The sequence below is a fragment of the Anastrepha ludens genome, chromosome 5 (genome assembly GCF_028408465.1).
Source record: "Anastrepha ludens isolate Willacy chromosome 5, idAnaLude1.1, whole genome shotgun sequence".
Lineage (NCBI taxonomy): Eukaryota > Metazoa > Arthropoda > Insecta > Diptera > Tephritidae > Anastrepha > Anastrepha ludens.
The window spans coordinates 6,195,441-6,217,585 of NC_071501.1; positions in this window are offsets into that span (position 1 = coordinate 6,195,441).

Genomic DNA, 22,145 nt, shown 5'->3' on the forward strand with positions numbered 1-22,145 from the left:
GAGCTGCATCAACGAGGCAAACGTCACATTCCTCACAATCAGAACAATTATTTGGTTCAATTGGTGCATGGAAAAAAGTGACCGGTTCTCCACGATGGTCTGCGAATTCAACCTTTTTTGAAGGGGCTGGACCTTCCAATTTCTCACTGTTCACGTGGTTTTGTGGTGGTCCTTCTTCTGGCAATGGAGCTGCATCAATGCGGCAATCGCAACATTCCTCACAATCAGGATAATTATTTGGTGCATTGAAAAAAGAGACCGGGTGTCCACTATGGTATACGAACTCAAGCTTTTTTGAAGTGGCTGGACCCTCCAATTTCTTACAGATCACGTGGTTTTGTGGTGGTTCTTCTTCGGGCAGTGGAGCTGCATCAACGAGGCAAACGTCACATTCCTCACAATCAGAACAATAATTTGGTTCAATTGGTGCATGGAAAAAAGTGACCGGTTCTCCACGATGGTCTGCGAATTCAACCTTTTTTGAAGGGGCTGGACCTTCCAATTTCTCACTGTTCACGTGGTTTTGTGGTGGTGCTTCTTCTGGCAATGGAGCTGCATCAATGCGGCAATCGCAACATTCCTCACAATCAGGATAATTATTTGGTGCATTGAAAAAAGAGACCGGGTGTCCACTATGGTATACGAACTCAAACTTTTTTGAAGTGGCTGGACCCTCCAATTTCTTACAGATCACGTGGTTTTGTGGTGGTTCCTCTTCGGGCAGTGGAGCTGCATCAACGAGGCAAACGTCACATTCCTCACAATCAGAACAATTATTTGGTTCCATTGGTGCATGGAAAAAAGTGACCGGTTCTCCACGATGGTCTGCGAATTCAACCTTTTTTGAAGGGGCTGGACCTTCCAATTTCTCACTGTTCACGTGGTTTTGTGGTGGTGCTCCTTCTGGCAATGGAGCTGCATCAATGAGGTAAACGTCACATTCCTCACAATCAGGAGAACTATCTGGTTCCATTAATAAACGTTGCCGCTTGACTTGTCTCCTCTCCGGCCAATTGCTTACAAAATCTTTAAAGTTTGTATCACCCTCATCATCCGCATCTGAAGTGTGCGAATTCTCCTCAAAGTAAATTGCTGACCCATTGACAAGCGATGTGAGGTGGGTGCACGAGCTACGGAACTCAGTGACGTCGGTGGATGAAATTGTGCGTGCAGTAGAATCCGTGTTTCATGTATTTGTTCGTTGCGCTCCTTTCGGTTTTCATCCACATCAAGTTTTAAATTTTCTGTATCATCCAAATTTTGTACCAACAAGGATACAAAGTTCAACATGTGGGCACGAAATTCCGATGATGATTCAGAGTCCGAGGATGAAAAACTAGTATTGTGCTCGTCAGCCATTGTTGATATGAAATCTTTCTTTACTTTATAGTAATTTGATATTTTTACTTTCCTTGCGCTAGCAGTTGTTTTGCTTACAAACTTTCTTTTGCTAATGATGACTCCTGTGACAGGCTCGCCTTTTATAGCGTGAGATCCGTGCAATTATGGGTCGCTCAGAATATTTTCTTAATTACCACAAGGTTGACGCGTGCCAATCACAGTTCACCTAAGTTGTAATTGAGGATCCTTTTTGTTGGTTGGGCACTGTATAGTTAGTCTTACAATAAACTAATCTGACCTGCCTACTAGCGGGACACTAGTGCACCTTTGTGTGGGAGAACCCATTCAGGGAAAACAAAAGGGTATTTGCAGTTCCGCGATCGCGGAAGAATTTTTATGCACACGTGCGGATATTTTTATGTAGGATATTTAAAATGTTGCTATTCACAGATGATTAATAGCTTCAGCAAAATAATGGAATACGTATGTATGTGTTTAGGTTAGGTTTGTCCCTTTATTATACGCATTGCTTTTCTACGAAGCGCTGTTAAACCTGTTATTGCAACACTTGGCAACTTCAAGGCTGAATAGCTTAAATCTTAGTTAATGTTTAAGAATTGCATTCATTGGTATTTTCATGAATGCTCGTGAAATAATTATTAGGGATTTCTAGAACATGAGCAAACTAAAAGGTACAGTCAAATAGCCAATAGAAAAATAGCCATGCGTTTCTGCATTCACCTCCTCGTTTGAATAAAATCTTTTTCCCGCCAGCCATTTCTTCGAATTAGGGAACCATTAGTAGCCCTGGAAATCCAAGGAGGCCAAGTCTGAAGAATTAGCGGCATGTGAAATGAGTTCGAACCATATTTCCTTTAATTTGGCGACCACGACTGCTGAGGCGTGAGCTGGTGCGTTGTCGTGATGGGAAAGGCTTTTTTGAAAATCACTCGATTTCCTCGTATTTTAGCGCGTTCCTAGAGTCCTATTCAGCCAGAGCATATGCCAATCGATTTGCTTTGGAAAATTGAAATAAATAAAAGTTAAAATATGGACATATAGCCTATGACCAGAAAGTACCGGGAATGTTTAAATAAAACAAAACAGAGCTAAATTTCAGGTAAATTTATTTTATCTCCTTCAAAATATGACCCGTCTGAAGCAACACACATGTGCCAACGTTTAACCCAGCCCTCCATGCGCCCCTGGTAGGCCGACGAAGAGATGGCCTTCAGCTCCTTCGTCGCATTCTCCTTGATCTCCTCTATCGACTGAAATCTCCTTCCACGAAGTGGTAACTTCAACTTGGGAAGCAAAAAGAAGTCACTCGGGGCCATATCAGGTGAATACGGTGCTTGCACGATGGTAATTACTAGGTGTTTGGTCAAAAAATCCAGCACAATTTGGGCTCGGTGCTATGGCGCGTTATCCTCATGCAAAATCCAAGAAGTGTTTACCCACATTTCCGGCCGGCCAGCCAGACACTAAAGATTCGATGGCGCTAAAAAGTGGCAGATGTGTGTCCTATAGTCCTACCGATTCCTACGTGTGCGGTTCATTTAAATTAAACCTTCCCGGTACTTTTTGATCATAGGGTATACATTTCTTCTAATGCTACTTTATACAGTTTTCGAGATAACTCCACCTAAAATAAGTACTTTCCTAACATTTACAATTTTGAGTATTTTGATCCCAGGATTTCAGCATATTTTTAAAGCCGTCTCGGGATTCCGGGATTCACTTTAGGACATAACTTTTTTTAATAAGAATAAAAATGCAACAGCTGAAAGCAATTAAACGTTCCACGAACTAAGTCTTTAAAATTTAAGATAAACTGATTTGAAAAGTCTTATACAGACAAATCTTAAAGTTTATACTACTTATACATACGGCTTATAGTTATGGCGTTATGGTGTGGCACCTATAATCGTTTGCAGTGATGCCCATATGTTTGAACAGAGCAGCTGATTGCTACGGTTACGGTTATGGCTAAGATACGGCCGCACTAATGGCAGCTTTATGTTAATCGAAAATGAGGACTTGCACAGGAGAAAAAACGTCAAATAATATCCATCACGCAGCTTGTCGGGGTATCTCGACGATATGTGGCCGATTCCGTATAAATGAAAAATAGGGTGTGTTTAATTCGTTATAATTCAATTTATTATAAATTGGGTTTATATGGTATATACATGTGTGTGTGTTTGAGTAGTAATTATATTTAAAATAATATGTATAATGACCTGTTTAATTAGTGATTGGATTTTTATTTCCTTCTTGGCGGTATAGCTGGAATTTTATCTCCTTCGGGTGGTCTACCTTGTTCTTCATATGCTGTTAGTTAAAAAACTGAAAGTTTTATATGGATGTTGGTGGTGTTGTTCATTCCTGCATTGTCCTTCTTTCGCCTTTCGGAATTTAAGAGGACAATGCAGGGATGTGTTTGTTTGGAATAAACATCCCGGCCGCCTTGCAGTGTCTGCGAATAAAAATTGGTTAATTGGGTGGAAAATACCTCTCATGATATTGAGAAATTGTTTTAAATAATGAGTTATACTTAGGGTCTAGTTTAAAACTCCGGTTAAAATCCATCCTAATGTGGTGTTTTGGGCGACGACTGTGCCATTATCGGGGTGAAATATGCCGGACCTTATAATTTTTGGATATAGGTCGGCTCCAAGTTCGAGCATTACGTTGTTTGCCTTCGTGAACGATGGGTCAGCTAGGACTAAGTGATCGAAACGTTTTCGAATCTCGTCGCTTATGTCCTGCTCCTAGGGTCGTGTGGGTAGATCCTTTGATATCAAGGCGTGTGTTTCGAGTCGCAATTGATCATCAGTTAGTGATCCGATTTTGAGATGGCAAATCCGATGTTCGTTGAGGTATGTTATCGGCAGTCTCAACTTTTTTATTAAGTCAGAGCCGATGGTGGTTATTTTTTGGACCGGGTTGATGAGGGCCCTGACTTTATGCCATTTGTCCGCTTGTTTGATGCGGATGAGTGCCGTGGGTACAAGGGTCTGCTTGGCCAGTAATGATGGTGGTCCTCTAGGGGTGGTGAAGGGATGTGCTTCGACTCCTCGATCTCTTTTCGTTTCCGTGACATCAGTGTATAATCTTGGGTGTCCATGAAGGGTGGAGTGATGTTTTCCATTGCATGTGGAACATCTCTTCTCACTTGTACAGCTCTTTGTCCGGTGTGATCTGGCCAAGCAATTGATGCAGTATTTATGGGTTGTGACTGCGTCGTATTTTTCCTTTAGATTCATGTTTGTGTATTTGGAGCATGTCACCAACCTATGATCCTTTTTGCATATTCCACATGCAACGTGTCGGTGTGTACTATATCTGGGTCGGGTAGTGTTGGAAATTTTAGGGTGTGCCGTGCGGTGTATGTCGCTATTTCCCTCTTCTTGTATGGGTGAAAGAGTTGTACGAAACCGGCGAGATCGGATTGCTAAAGCTCTTAAAGCTTTTTCATCCGAGAGTGGTGACAAGCTGCGGGTCGTACTGAGGGAGCGGATGCTCATTGTTGGGCTGCTTCGGCGAGTGGTCCTGACCGTTGAAATGGTTTTCCTTTTTGGGGTTAGGGGGGCCATGATCCTATAAAAAATTAACTTTTAATTAATAGGTAGTATTACAAGTTTTGTTATGGGACGGGTTATTGTGCCTTGAGCGGTACGAATGTCTACTACTCGGGTTCTGTTATCTGAACCGCAGTATGCCTTTTTTATTCGGCCTAGTTTCCACTCGTTTGGGGGTAGATTTTCGTTTCTGACGACAACTAAATCACCAACTTCCACGTTACGTTGAGGATATTTCCACTTATATCGCTTGTGGAGTTCCTTCAGATATTCTTCTTTCCATCTTTTGGAGAAATGTTGATGGAGTGCTTTTAGTTTTATCCATCTGTTTATAATACTTAGGTTAGTATCTTCTAAATTGGGTTCGGCGGGTGTTAATATTGGGGTACCAATCAAAAAGTGTCCTGGGGTTAAGGGTTCTAAGTTTGTTGGGTCGTCATTTGAAGGGCTTAATGGGCGAGAATTCAAGCAACCTTCTATGCGGGTTAATAGGGTACTTAGTTCCTCGAAGGTAAATTTTTGGGCTTGTGATATCTTTTTTAAATGAGTTTTGAAACTTTTTACTCCTGCCTCCCATAGTCCGCCCATATGCGGAGCTCCTGGGGGGTTGAAGTGCCAATTGATGTTTTGATGCCCATAGTTAGCTGTTACTTGGGTTTGTAGGGTTTTGAGAAATTCTCGTCGATCTTTGACCAATAGTTGGGAAGCTCCCACAAAGTTTGTTCCGGTGTCAGAATAGAGATCGGAGGGACATCCACGCCTGGAAAAAAAACGTGCAAATGCTGCCATAAAGGCTTGCGTCGTAAGATTGCTGACGGGTTCAAGATGTATGGCCTTGGTTGCGAAACAAACGAATATACAGATATAACCTTTGGTTATTAGGCATGCTCTTTGAGTGTAATTTTTTATATCATAGGGTCCAGCGAAATCAATTCCTGTGGCTGCAAATGGACGGGTTAAGGTTGTCCTCTCAGTTGGGAGTGCCGCCATTATTTGTGTGTGTTGTGTCTTCTTATATAATATACAAGTTTTGCAGTTGTGGATCATCGATTTTATGAGGATCCTTAATTTTGGTATCCAAAACTCTGTTCGCATGAGTCTCAAAACCAATTGATTGCCGCCGTGTAGGGTTATTGAATGGGTAAATTGGGTTAATAGCTTTGCTAATTGGCTGCTATAGGGTAGTAAGATTGGGTGTCGCTCGTTATATGATAGTGCTGCAGAATTGCTTAATCGTCCGTCAACTCGCATTATTCTATTCGGGTCCATTGACGGGTTGAGGGTCAATAATGAACTTTTCTTGGGTATCTGGCTCTTTCGGGTCAAGGCATCATATTCTTGTGGGAAATAATTTTTTTGGGTCAAAATAATTAGTTTTATTCGCGTCGCTTTGAATTCGTTTGGAGTTATTTCTTGGCTTGAATATTGACATTCACGTCTCCTGGGTGAGGCATTTGAGTAGAACCTAAATAAATACGCAACTATACGAATGGCTTTGGGTAGTGAGGAGAATCTTTCTAGGATATCCTCATGGGTCGTTATTGCGAAAGTCTTTACGGGTTTGATTTCAATCGTCGTGTTATAGGGTTTTTGAATTTTTGGCCATTGTTCTTGTCCGAATCTTAACCAATTGGGCCCGTGCCACCAAAGTTTGGAATTCAAAAGTTCCGTGGGTGTACATCCTCGACTTGCCAAATCTGCGGGATTGTCATGGCTTTCGACGTGGCGCCAGTTGTTGACTCCAACCTTTTCCATGACCGCGGTAACTCGGTGAGACACGAATGTACTCCAAGAACATGGTGGTTTGTTTAACCACGATAAAACTATAGTTGAGTCCGTCCAAAAATAGCTTTGATATTGCTTTAAGCTTAATTGGGATAGGGTAGTGTCGACAAGATTAGCTAATAGAACGGCTCCACAGAGTTCTAACCTTGGCAACGATATGCTTTTAATTGGGGCAACTCTCGTTTTCGATACTAAGAGGGTGATCCATACTTCGGTTTCGATGGTGACTCGAATATAAAGGGTTGCGGCATAAGCTTTCTCGGAAGCATCAGAAAATCCATGAAATTCGATGGTTGCTAATGGTGAGAAATGGGTCCATCTGGGTATTTGAATATTGTTTGCCGTTTCGTGGTCTTTAACGAAATTAAGCCATCGATGAAGCGTGAGTGGGTTAAGACTTTCATCCCAGTCGGTTTTATCAAGCCATACTTGCTGCATAATAATTTTTGCCGTTATTATTACTGGACTGAGCCAACCGGCGGGGTTTATGTGTGGGTTTATTCTCGATTGGGTTGACGAGAAAGAAAAATGAATCTTTTTTGGAGTTCCATCGTATGCCTAGGGTTTTAGTATTGTCGAACTCGGGCAAATTCAATAATTCCATGTTTAATTTATGTTCCTGAGGAAGTTCTGCTAATATTTCTGGGTCATTTGAGGTCCATTTGCGTAAAGCAAATCCAGCGGATTCCAAAGCAGAAATTAGTTCATTTTTTGCTCTTTTAGCAGTTGATAGGTCATGGGTTCCTGTTAAGACATCGTCTACGTACATTTCGTTACGAAGAATATTCGATGCTATAGGGTGTGTATCTTGGACGTCATCGGCTAGCTTTAATAGGGTACGAATAGCTAAATATGGCGCGCAATTTATGCCGAACGTAACTGTTTGGAGTTCAAAGTCTTCTATTGGGTCTTCGACAGATTTTCTGAAGAGTATTCTTTGAAAAGGGGTGTGCTGCGGGTCGACAAGTATCTGTTGATACATTTTTTGAATATCCGCGTTAAAAACAAATCGAAAGAGTCTCCATTTTAAAATTAGAAGGACTAAGTCCATTTGAAGAGTGGGTCCAACATATAAAGTGTCATTGAGGCTCTTTCGATTAGATGTTGGGCTTGATGCATTAAATACCACTCGTAATTTTGTTGTTATGCGGTCGGGTTTAATGACCGCGTGATGTGGTAAATAATATGAGGTGGTTTTATCCGCGGGCTTATATTCAACTTTCTTCATGTGGCCAAGTTCCAGGTATTCGGTAATTGCTTTATCATATTCCGCCTTAACTTCGGGCCTTTTAAGTAAAGACCTTTCATTTCTGAGGTATTGAGCTAGCGCTATGTGTCTTGACTCTCCAATTTCGACGTTTTCGGGGTTCTTAAAGGGTAGAGTTACTATATAGCATCCGTTGGGGTTTCGACGTGTAGTTTTTTGATATCTTTCTTCGCAAAGTACGTCTGATGGGGAGGCTAGGTGCTTTTTGGGAACTTCCTCTACCTCCCAAAAACGAGTAAGTAGGTTATCCGGGCTCATTTTATTGTAAAAAAAGACCAAGTTTGGTGACTGAGACAATCTGGGTAGAGGGCCAGTCAAAATCCACCCAAACTCTGTCTCTTGGGCTAAGAGTGAACCTAAAATATTTCGTTTGACTCCTCCTAGAATAAGTTTTGGGTATAGATCACTACCAATCAATATGTCCACGGGTCTGGGTTTGTGGAATTGGCGATCTGCTAATATGAAACCGAGCTTTTCAAGGCACAACTTAGGGTCAAGTGGGTATGAGGGTAAATTATCCGTGAGGTTGTTTACAATAAATGCTTGTGTCGATATTCTAAAATGTGTATTCAACGGTGAGTATAGGGTAATTCCGCACATTTTTGTTGGTGTTGCTGAAACTGAGTTATTTAACCCAGTTACTTGGGCTGACATGGAGTGTGTGGGTATATCGAGATTCTGCTGTAGTTTTTTGGATATAAACGTAGCTTCGGATCCCGAATCGATGAGTGCTCTTGCAGTGAATCTTTGGCCATTATGCTCTATCTGAACCATGGCAGTTCCTAATAAAATCTGCTTCCTATTTGGGTTGAATGGGTCTTGGGTTGTCGGTAGAGTGGACTGTATAATGTTGGTATAGGTTTGCGGATTTAGTTGTGGGGTTTGCGTGGGTGTGGAGGTATCTGTGTTGGTATCAGGAGTTGAACTTAAGACTCTTAATCCCTCCGGGGGGGATTGGGTTCGACTTGTTGAGTCTCTATGGAGTAGGGTATTATGTTTTTTATTACATTTTCTGCAAGAGTATTTGCTTTTGCAGTCTCTGAATCTATGCGACATTGCTAAACAGTTATAACAATATCCGTACTTTTTGATTAGAGATATACGGGTTTCGACACTCATGGCTAGGAATTTATGGCATTCACGAATGGAGTGTTGTTTTTTGCATATTTGGCAACTGTCTATTTCGAATGGTTTTTTTGATAAATTGGGTTCGGAATATTTTTTTTGTTTTGACTGTTCCGGGATGGGGTTATTAGATACGTTGACGTGAAAAGTGTTGTATCGTTTTTCATAATCTTTTTTTGTTATGGTGGGTTGGGCTGGGTGACTTTTTGAAACTGAAGTTTTAAAATTCCCTACTGATTCCAAAGTTTTATATTTATGGGTCAAAAAACTATCAAAAGTTTCCCATGAGGGTATTGTGGAGTTATCTTCGAGGGTGTATTCAAATGCTTCTAGGGTTTCCTTAGGTAGTTTTGAACTACAAAGGTATATTAGAATCGAGTCCCAGCTGAATGTGTCTATCCCTAGGTTTGTCAAATTTGTTAAAGAACTGTTTACCGTTCTTTGTAGGGTTTTAATGGAGTTGCCTGTTTCTTGTGTTACTTGTGGCAGATTAAAAAGAGTTTTTAGTTGGGTATTCACCTGCATTCGTTTATTTTCATATTGGTCGGTTAAATTTTTCCATGCTTGTATGAAACCATCATTCGTTAAGGGTGCACTTCTAATTGCTTCTCGTGCTTCGCCCCGGGTCTTTTGGTTCAAGTGGAAGAGCCTTTCCACATTGCTTATCCTTGGATTATGGATATAAAGGGCTGTGAACATGTCTCTAAATGTAGGCCATGTCACATAATCTCCGTAAAAGATGTCCGTGTCGCATGGGGGTAGATGAACTGTGGGTGCGAAATCCATTATAGGGATCTCTGAAGGTCTCTCTTTAATTTCTTGGGTATGTTTCGGGTTCTTTAGAATGTCCACATCCTTATTTATTGAAGCTAAGCAGTTTAGATACATTTGATAGCATTTTTTATATGAATCTTTTATTTTGTTTAAATCGTCGGCACTATTAGGGGCTCTGCGAAAAACATCATATGCTTTCTTCAATTTATTATAAAGAGAATCGAGTTCAACTCTTTTGATTTCTAAAGTGTATACTGACTCATTTTCAGGTAGGGTCTGGAAATGATCATCCACGAATTCAATCAAATCAGAAGTTGTTATCCTAAAGTCTTCCATTTTATTTAAAAGAGTGTGGCTTTACAACCGAATGTAATGAAGGGAGTGAGTTCGATTATTATTTTGAAGATAAAGCTCAAATTAATTTTCGTACTTTTATGTATTACAAAATTTTATTCACTAAAGGCAACTGAGAATGCGTTTTCAATTTTTTCCTACCGGGTCGTTTTTTCGATTTCCTACTGGGTAGCGTTTTCGATTTCCTACTTGGTAATTTTAGTTTGTGAGTACTGGTTGAGTTAACCGTTGATATTGATACCAACAAATTGTTAGGTGGAATGGGTTGCTTTGTTTTTATATACGTGTGGGTGTGTATATTTGACTAAAATGTAAAAAATATAAGCAATAATCGCTGTCGACAGAGTAACTGGTGTTACACTGCACTGTTTCGGGTATGTATTATATATATATATATATTATATATATGGGTATATATAAAAGTGCAAAGCAGAATATAGCAAAATAACTAGCGATTCAAGCTAGCTTAATCAAAAATTTTTTAATTTTACTTTGCAAAATTGTGATTTGCACTTATGAAAAAATATTTGAAATTATTTGGGTCGTACTTACAGTTTTTTTTTTTTTTTTTTTTTTGTTGTTGATGGGTTTTTATGGTTGATGTCTTAGCAGCTTCTGCTTATGTTTCTTTGTAGATTAATATCTGTTGAACTTGTTGTTTGTTGAATACTGAGGGTATATTTTTCACTGTGTATATCCGGCTCGAAGGACCCAAAATTTCGGGGTATCTCGACGATATGTGGCCGATTCCGTATAAATGAAAAATAGGGTGTGTTTAATTCGTTATAATTCAATTTATTATAAATTGGGTGTATATGGTATATACATGTGTGTGTGTTTGAGTAGTAATTATATTTAAAATAATATGTATAATGACCTGTTTAATTAGTGATTGGATTTTTATTTCCTTCTTGGCGGTATAGCTGGAATTTTATCTCCTTCGGGTGGTCTACCTTGTTCTTCATATGCTGTTAGTTAAAAAACTGAAAGTTTTATATGGATGTTGGTGCTGTTGTTCATTCCTGCATTGTCCTTCTTTCGCCTTTCGGAATTTAAGAGGACAATGCAGGGATGTGTTTGTTTGGAATAAACACAGCTTAATAAAAAAAACACAAAGAGAGGGCATTCGAATTCGAAACTTCGTGAGCAAAATGTTGATTTTTTTTTCCTGTAATCGACCAACAACCCTACCAGTTCCCCTTTTGATAGAATACCGTTATTGAAAAAGCAAAATGTTTTATTTATTATTTAAATTGTATTTAAGTTTTTTTTTATTAATTTTTTTTTTTTTGCTTCTTATACCTACATCATCTCTTAGAGATTTCTTTGACTGTCTCCTATTACCTATGGAGACATGCAGCAACTGTCCCAGATTGTGCATTCGAGCGTTAATTCCTGACTCGGGTTGAAATCTGAAACAGCAGCATCGTTGACCGATTCTAGTCCTTCTTCTGGCATTGGAGCTGCATGAATGAGGCAATCGCAACATTCCTCGCAATCAGAACAATTATTTGGTTCCATTGGTGCATGGGAAAAAGTGGCCGGATCTCCACGATGGTCTGCGAATTCAACCTTTTTTGAAGGGGCTGGACTTTCCAATTTCTCACTGTTCACGTGGTTTTGTGGTGGTTCTTCTTCGGGCAGTGGAGCTGCATCAACGAGGCAAACGTCACATTCCTCACAATCAGAACAATTATTTGGTTCCATTGGTGCATGGAAAAAAGTGACCGGTTCTCCACGATGGTCTGCGAATTCAACCTTTTTTGAAGGGGCTGGACCTTCCAATTTCTCACTGTTCACGTGGTTTTGTGGTGGTGCTTCTTCTGGCAATGGAGCTGCATCAATGAGGTAAACGTCACATTCCTCACAATCAGGAGAACTATCTGGTTCCATTAATAAACGTTGCCGCTTGACTTGTCTCCTCTCCGGCCAATTTCTTACAAAATCTTTAAAGTTTGTATCACCCTCATCATCCGCATCTGAAGTGTGCGAATTCTCCTCAAAGTAAATTGCTGACCCATTGACAAGCGATGTGGGGGTGGGTGCACGAGCTACGGAACTCAGTGACGTCGGTGGATGAAATTGTGCGTGCAGTAGAATCCGTGTTTCATGTATTTGTTCGTTGCGCTCCTTTCGGTTTTCATCCACATCAAGTTTTAAATTTTCTGTATCATCCAAATTTTGTACCAACAAGGATACAAAGTTCAACATGTGGGCACGAAATTCCGATGATGATTCAGAGTCCGAGGATGAAAAACTAGTATTGTGCTCGTCAGCCATTGTTGATATGAAATCTTTCTTTACTTTATAGTAATTTGATATTTTTACTTTCCCTGCGCTAGCAGTTGTTTTGCTTACAAACTTTCTTTTGCTAATGATGACTCCTGTGACAGGCTCGCCTTTTATAGCGTGAGATCCGTGCAATTATGGGTCGCTCAGAATATTTTCTTAATTACCACAAGGTTGACGCGTGCCAATCACAGTTCACCTAAGTTGTAATTGAGGATCCTTTTTGTTAGTTGGGCACTGTATAGTTAGTCTTACAATAAACTAATCTGACCTGCCTACTAGCGGGACACTAGTGCACCTTTGTGTGGGCGAACCCATTCAGGGAAAACAAAAGGGTATTTGCAGTTCCGCGATCGCGGAAGAATTTTTATGCACACGTGCGGATATTTTTATGTAGGATATTTAAAATGTTGCTATTCACAGATGATTAATAGCTTCAGCAAAATAATGGAATACGTATGTATGTGTTTAGGTTAGGTTTGTCCCTTTATTATACGCATTGCTTTTCTACGAAGCGCTGTTAAACCTGTTATTGCAACACTTGGCAACTTCAAGGCTGAATAGCTTAAATCTTAGTTAATGTTTAAGAATTGCATTCATTGGTATTTTCATGAATGCTCGTGAAATAATTATTAGGGATTTCTAGAACATGAGCAAACTAAAAGGTACAGTCAAATAGCCAATAGAAAAATAGCCATGCGTTTCTGCATTCACCTCCTCGTTTGAATAAAATCTTTTTCCCGCCAGCCATTTCTTCGAATTAGGGAACCATTAGTAGCCCTGGAAATCCAAGGAGGCCAAGTCTGAAGAATTAGCGGCATGTGAAATGAGTTCGAACCATATTTCCTTTAATTTGGCGACCACGACTGCTGAGGCGTGAGCTGGTGCGTTGTCGTGATGGGAAAGACTTTTTTGAAAATCACTCGATTTCCTCGTATTTTAGCGCGTTCCTAGAGTCCTATTCAGCCAGAGCATATGCCAATCGATTTGCTTTGGAAAATTGAAATAAATAAAAGTTAAAATATGGACATATAGCCTATGACCAGAAAGTACCGGGAATGTTTAAATAAAACAAAACAGAGCTAAATTTCAGGTAAATTTATTTTATCTCCTTCAAAATATGACCCGTCTGAAGCAACACACATGTGCCAACGTTTAACCCAGCCCTCCATGCGCCCCTGGTAGGCCGACGAAGAGATGGCCTTCAGCTCCTTCGTCGCATTCTCCTTGATCTCCTCTATCGACTGAAATCTCCTTCCACGAAGTGGTAACTTCAACTTGGGAAGCAAAAAGAAGTCACTCGGGGCCATATCAGGTGAATACGGTGCTTGCACGATGGTAATTACTAGGTGTTTGGTCAAAAAATCCAGCACAATTTGGGCTCGGTGCTATGGCGCGTTATCCTCGTGCAAAATCCAAGAAGTGTTTACCCACATTTCCGGCCGGCCAGCCAGACACTAAAGATTCGATGGCGCTAAAAAGTGGCAGATGTGTGTCCTATAGTCCTACCGATTCCTACGTGTGCGGTTCATTTAAATTAAACCTTCCCGGTACTTTTTGATCATAGGGTATACATTTCTTCTAATGCTACTTTATACAGTTTTCGAGATAACTCCACCTAAAATAAGTACTTTCCTAACATTTACAATTTTGAGTATTTTGATCCCAGGATTTCAGCATATTTTTAAAGCCGTCTCGGGATTCCGGGATTCACTTTAGGACATAACTTTTTTTAATAAGAATAAAAATGCAACAGCTGAAAGCAATTAAACGTTCCACGAACTAAGTCTTTAAAATTTAAGATAAACTGATTTGAAAAGTCTTATACAGACAAATCTTAAAGTTTATACTACTTATACATACGGCTTATAGTTATGGCGTTATGGTGTGGCACCTATAATCGTTTGCAGTGATGCCCATATGTTTGAACAGAGCAGCTGATTGCTACGGTTACGGTTATGGCTAAGATACGGCCGCACTAATGGCAGCTTTATGTTAATCGAAAATGAGGACTTGCACAGGAGAAAAAACGTCAAATACTATCCATCACGCAGCTTAATAAAAAAAACACAAAGAGAGGACATTCGAATTCGAAACTTCGTAAGCAAAATGTTGATTTTTTTTTCCTGTAATCGACCAACAACCCTACCAGTTCCCCTTTTGATAGAATACCGTTATTGAAAAAGCAAAATGTTTTATTTATTATTTAAATTTTATTTAAGTTTTTTTTTATTTTTTTTTTTTTTTGCTTCTTATACCTACATCATCTCTTAGAGATTTCTTTGACTGTCTCCTATTACCTATGGAGACATGCAGCAACTGTCCCAGATTGTGCATTCGAGCGTTAATTCCTGACTCGGGTTGAAATCTGAAACAGCAGCATCGTTGACCGATTCTAGTCCTTCTTCTGGCATTGGAGCTGCATGAATGAGGCAATCGCAACATTCCTCACAATCAGAACAATTATTTGGTTCCATTGGTGCATGGAAAAAAGTGGCCGGATCTCCACGATGGTCTGCGAATTCAACCTTTTTTGAAGGGGCTGGACTTTCCAATTTCTCACTGTTCACGTGGTTTTGTGGTGGTTCTTCTTCTGGCAATGGAGCTGCATCAATGCGGCAATCGCAACATTCCTCACAATCAGGATAATTATTTGGTGCATTGAAAAAAGAGACCGGGTGTCCACTATGGTATACGAACTCAAGCTTTTTTGAAGTGGCTGGACCCTCCAATTTCTTACAGATCACGTGGTTTTGTGGTGGTTCTTCTTCGGGCAGTGGAGCTGCATCAACGAGGCAAACGTCACATTCCTCGCAATCAGAACAATTATTTGGTTCCATTGGTGCATGGAAAAAAGTGGCCGGATCTCCACGATGGTCTGCGAATTCAACCTTTTTTGAAGGGGCTGGACTTTCCAATTTCTCACTGTTCACGTGGTTTTGTGGTGGTTCTTCTTCTGGCAATGGAGCTGCATCAATGCGGCAATCGCAACATTCCTCACAATCAGGATAATTATTTGGTGCATTGAAAAAAGAGACCGGGTGTCCACTATGGTATACGAACTCAAGCTTTTTTGAAGTGGCTGGACCCTCCAATTTCTTACAGATCACGTGGTTTTGTGGTGGTTCTTCTTCGGGCAGTGAAGCTGCATCAACGAGGCAAATGTCACATTCCTCACAATCAGAACAATTATTTGGTTCAATTGGTGCATGGAAAAAAGTGACCGGTTCTCCACGATGGTCTGCGAATTCAACCTTTTTTGAAGGGGCTGGACCTTCCAATTTCTCACTGTTCACGTGGTTTTGTGGTGGTGCTTCTTCTGGCAATGGAGCTGCATCAATGCGGCAATCGCAACATTCCTCACAATCAGGATAATTATTTGGTGCATTGAAAAAAGAGACCGGGTGTCCACTATGGTATACGAACTCAAGCTTTTTTGAAGTGGCTGGACCCTCCAATTTCTTACAGATCACGTGGTTTTGTGGTGGTTCCTCTTCGGGCAGTGGAGCTGCATCAACGAGTCAAACGTCACATTCCTCACAATCAGAACAATTATTTGGTTCCATTGGTGCATGGAAAAAAGTGACCGGTTCTCCACGATGGTCTGCGAATTCAACCTTTTTTGAAGGGGCTGGACCTTCCAATTTCTCACTGTTCACGTGGTTTTGTGGTGGTTCTTCTTCTGGCAATGGAGCTGCATCAATGCGGCAATCGCAACATTCCTCACAATCAGGATAATTATTTGGTGCATTGAAAAAAGAGACCGAGTGTCCACTATGGTATACGAACTCAAGCTTTTTTGAAGTGGCTGGACCCTCCAATTTCTTACAGATCACGTGGTTTTGTGGTGGTTCTTCTTCGGGCAGTGGAGCTGCATCAACGAGGCAAACGTCACATTCCTCACAATCAGAACAATTATTTGGTTCAATTGGTGCATGGAAAAAAGTGACCGGTTCTCCACGATGGTCTGCGAATTCAACCTTTTTTGAAGGGGCTGGACCTTCCAATTTCTCACTGTTCACGTGGTTTTGTGGTGGTCCTTCTTCTGGCAATGGAGCTGCATCAATGCGGCAATCGCAACATTCCTCACAATCAGGATAATTATTTGGTGCATTGAAAAAAGAGACCGGGTGTCCACTATGGTATACGAACTCAAGCTTTTTTGAAGTGGCTGGACCCTCCAATTTCTTACAGATCACGTGGTTTTGTGGTGGTTCTTCTTCGGGCAGTGGAGCTGCATCAACGAGGCAAACGTCACATTCCTCACAATCAGAACAATAATTTGGTTCAATTGGTGCATGGAAAAAAGTGACCGGTTCTCCACGATGGTCTGCGAATTCAACCTTTTTTGAAGGGGCTGGACCTTCCAATTTCTCACTGTTCACGTGGTTTTGTGGTGGTGCTTCTTCTGGCAATGGAGCTGCATCAATGCGGCAATCGCAACATTCCTCACAATCAGGATAATTATTTGGTGCATTGAAAAAAGAGACCGGGTGTCCACTATGGTATACGAACTCAAGCTTTTTTGAAGTGGCTGGACCCTCCAATTTCTTACAGATCACGTGGTTTTGTGGTGGTTCTTCTTCGGGCAGTGGAGCTGCATCAACGAGGCAAACGTCAAATTCCTCACAATCAGAACAATTATTTGGTTCCATTGGTGCATGGAAAAAAGTGACCGGTTCTCCACGATGGTCTGCGAATTCAACCTTTTTTGAAGGGGCTGGACCTTCCAATTTCTCACTGTTCACGTGGTTTTGTGGTGGTGCTTCTTCTGGCAATGGAGCTGCATCAATGCGGCAATCGCAACATTCCTCACAATCAGGATAATTATTTGGTTCAATTGGTGCATGGAAAAAAGTGACCGGTTCTCCACGATGGTCTGCGAATTCAACCTTTTTTGAAGGGGCTGGACCCTCCAATTTCTTACAGATCACGTGGTTTTGTGGTGGTTCTTCTTCGGGCAGTGGAGCTGCATCAACGAGGCAAACGTCACATTCCTCACAATCAGAACAATAATTTGGTTCAATTGGTGCATGGAAAAAAGTGACCGGTTCTCCACGATGGTCTGCGAATTCAACCTTTTTTGAAGGGGCTGGACCTTCCAATTTCTCACTGTTCACGTGGTTTTGTGGTGGTTCTTCTTCTGGCAATGGAGCTGCATCAATGCGGCAATCGCAACATTCCTCACAATCAGGATAATTATTTGGTGCATTGAAAAAAGAGACCGGGTGTCCACTATGGTATACGAACTCAAGCTTTTTTGAAGTGGCTGGACCCTCCAATTTCTTACAGATCACGTGGTTTTGTGGTGGTTCTTCTTCGGGCAGTGGAGCTGCATCAACGAGGCAAACGTCACATTCCTCACAATCAGAACAATTATTTGGTTCCATTGGTGCATGGAAAAAAGTGACCAGTTCTCCACGATGGTCTGCGAATTCAACCTTTTTTGAAGGGGCTGGACCTTCCAATTTCTCACTGTTCACGTGGTTTTGTGGTGGTTCTTCTTCTGGCAATGGAGCTGCATCAATGCGGCAATCGCAACATTCCTCACAATCAGGATAATTATTTGGTGCATTGAAAAAAGAGACCGAGTGTCCACTATGGTATACGAACTCAAGCTTTTTTGAAGTGGCTGGACCCTCCAATTTCTTACAGATCACGTGGTTTTGTGGTGGTTCTTCTTCGGGCAGTGGAGCTGCATCAACGAGGCAAACGTCACATTCCTCACAATCAGAACAATAATTTGGTTCAATTGGTGCATGGAAAAAAGTGACCGGTTCTCCACGATGGTCTGCGAATTCAACCTTTTTTGAAGGGGCTGGACCTTCCAATTTCTCACTGTTCACGTGGTTTTGTGGTGGTGCTTCTTCTGGCAATGGAGCTGCATCAATGCGGCAATCGCAACATTCCTCACAATCAGGATAATTATTTGGTGCATTGAAAAAAGAGACCGGGTGTCCACTATGGTATACGAACTCAAGCTTTTTTGAAGTGGCTGGACCCTCCAATTTCTTACAGATCACGTGGTTTTGTGGTGGTTCTTCTTCGGGCAGTGGAGCTGCATCAACGAGGCAAACGTCACATTCCTCACAATCAGAACAATTATTTGGTTCCATTGGTGCATGGAAAAAAGTGACCGGTTCTCCACGATGGTCTGCGAATTCAACCTTTTTTGAAGGGGCTGGACCTTCCAATTTCTCACTGTTCACGTGCTTTTGTGGTGGTCCTTCTTCTGGCAATGGAGCTGCATCAATGCGGCAATCGCAACATTCCTCACAATCAGGATAATTATTTGGTGCATTGAAAAAAGAGACCGGGTGTCCACTATGGTATACGAACTCAAGCTTTTTTGAAGTGGCTGGACCCTCCAATTTCTTACAGATCACGTGGTTTTGTGGTGGATCTTCTTCGGGCAGTGGAGCTGCATCAACGAGGCAAACGTCACATTCCTCACAATCAGAACAATAATTTGGTTCCATTGGTGCATGGAAAAAAGTGACCGGTTCTCCACGATGGTCTGCGAATTCAACCTTTTTTGAAGGGGCTGGACCTTCCAATTTCTCACTGTTCACGTGGTTTTGTGGTGGTCCTTCTTCTGGCAATGGAGCTGCATCAATGCGGCAATCGCAACATTCCTCACAATCAGGATAATTATTTGGTGCATTGAAAAAAGAGACCGGGTGTCCACTATGGTATACGAACTCAAGCTTTTTTGAAGTGGCTGGACCCTCCAATTTCTTACAGATCACGTGGTTTTGTGGTGGTTCTTCTTCGGGCAGTGGAGCTGCATCAACGAGGCAAACGTCACATTCCTCACAATCAGAACAATAATTTGGTTCAATTGGTGCATGGAAAAAAGTGACCGGTTCTCCACGATGGTCTGCGAATTCAACCTTTTTTGAAGGGGCTGGACCTTCCAATTTCTCACTGTTCACGTGGTTTTGTGGTGGTTCTTCTTCTGGCAATGGAGCTGCATCAATGCGGCAATCGCAACATTCCTCACAATCAGGATAATTATTTGGTGCATTGAAAAAAGAGACCGGGTGTCCACTATGGTATACGAACTCAAGCTTTTTTGAAGTGGCTGGACCCTCCAATTTCTTACAGATCACGTGGTTTTGTGGTGGTTCTTCTTCGGGCAGTGGAGCTGCATCAACGAGGCAAACGTCACATTCCTCACAATCAGAACAATAATTTGGTTCAATTGGTGCATGGAAAAAAGTGACCGGTTCTCCACGATGGTCTGCGAATTCAACCTTTTTTGAAGGGGCTGGACCTTCCAATTTCTCACTGTTCACGTGGTTTTGTGGTGGTGCTTCTTCTGGCAATGGAGCTGCATCAATGCGGCAATCGCAACATTCCTCACAATCAGGATAATTATTTGGTGCATTGAAAAAAGAGACCGGGTGTCCACTATGGTATACGAACTCAAGCTTTTTTGAAGTGGCTGGACCCTCCAATTTCTTACAGATCACGTGGTTTTGTGGTGGTTCTTCTTCGGGCAGTGGAGCTGCATCAACGAGGCAAACGTCACATTCCTCACAATCAGAACAATTATTTGGTTCCATTGGTGCATGGAAAAAAGTGACCGGTTCTCCACGATGGTCTGCGAATTCAACCTTTTTTGAAGGGGCTGGACTTTCCAATTTCTCACTGTTCACGTGGTTTTGTGGTGGTTCTTCTTCTGGCAATGGAGCTGCATCAATGCGGCAATCGCAACATTCCTCACAATCAGGATAATTATTTGGTGCATTGAAAAAAGAGACCGGGTGTCCACTATGGTATACGAACTCAAGCTTTTTTGAAGTGGCTGGACCTTCCAATTTCTTACAGATCACGTGGTTTTGTGGTGGTTCTTCTTCGGGCAGTGGAGCTGCATCAACGAGGCAAACGTCACATTCCTCACAATCAGAACAATTATTTGGTTCCATTGGTGCATGGAAAAAAGTGACCGGTTCTCCACGATGGTCTGCGAATTCAACCTTTTTTGAAGGGGCTGGACCTTCCAATTTCTCACTGTTCACGTGGTTTTGTGGTGGTTCTTCTTCTGGCAATGGAGCTGCATCAATGCGGCAATCGCAACATTCCTCACAATCAGGATAATTATTTGGTGCATTGAAAAAAGAGACCGGGTGTCCACTATGGTATACGAACTCAAGCTTTTTTGAAGTGGCTGGACCTTCCAATTTCTTACAGATCACGTGGTTTTGTGGTGGTTCTTCTTCGGGCAGTGGAGCTGCATCAACGAGGCAAACGTCACATTCCTCACAATCAGAACAATTATTTGGTTCCATTGGTGCATGGAAAAAAGTGACCGGTTCTCCACGATGGTCTGCGAATTCAACCTTTTTTGAAGGGGCTGGACCTTCCAATTTCTCACTGTTCACGTGGTTTTGTGGTGGTTCTTCTTCTGGCAATGGAGCTGCATCAATGCGGCAATCGCAACATTCCTCACAATCAGGATAATTATTTGGTGCATTGAAAAAAGAGACCGGGTGTCCACTATGGTATACGAACTCAAGCTTTTTTGAAGTGGCTGGACCCTCCAATTTCTTACAGATCACGTGGTTTTGTGGTGGTTCTTCTTCGGGCAGTGGAGCTGCATCAACGAGGCAAACGTCAAATTCCTCACAATCAGAACAATTATTTGGTTCCATTGGTGCATGGAAAAAAGTGACCGGTTCTCCACGATGGTCTGCGAATTCAACCTTTTTTGAAGGGGCTGGACCTTCCAATTTCTCACTGTTCACGTGGTTTTGTGGTGGTCCTTCTTCTGGCAATGGAGCTGCATCAATGCGGCAATCGCAACATTCCTCACAATCAGGATAATTATTTGGTGCATTGAAAAAAGAGACCGGGTGTCCACTATGGTATACGAACTCAAGCTTTTTTGAAGTGGCTGGACCCTCCAATTTCTTACAGATCACGTGGTTTTGTGGTGGTTCTTCTTCGGGCAGTGGAGCTGCATCAACGAGGCAAACGTCACATTCCTCACAATCAGAACAATAATTTGGTTCAATTGGTGCATGGAAAAAAGTGACCGGTTCTCCACGATGGTCTGCGAATTCAACCTTTTTTGAAGGGGCTGGACCTTCCAATTTCTCACTGTTCACGTGGTTTTGTGGTGGTCCTTCTTCTGGCAATGGAGCTGCATCAATGCGGCAATCGCAACATTCCTCACAATCAGGATAATTATTTGGTGCATTGAAAAAAGAGACCGGGTGTCCACTATGGTATGCGAACTCAAGCTTTTTTGAAGTGGCTGGACCCTCCAATTTCTTACAGATCACGTGGTTTTGTGGTGGTTCTTCTTCGGGCAGTGGAGCTGCATCAACGAGGCAAACGTCACATTCCTCACAATCAGAACAATAATTTGGTTCAATTGGTGCATGGAAAAAAGTGACCGGTTCTCCACGATGGTCTGCGAATTCAACCTTTTTTGAAGGGGCTGGACCTTCCAATTTCTCACTGTTCACGTGGTTTTGTGGTGGTGCTTCTTCTGGCAATGGAGCTGCATCAATGCGGCAATCGCAACATTCCTCACAATCAGGATAATTATTTGGTGCATTGAAAAAAGAGACCGGGTGTCCACTATGGTATACGAACTCAAGCTTTTTTGAAGTGGC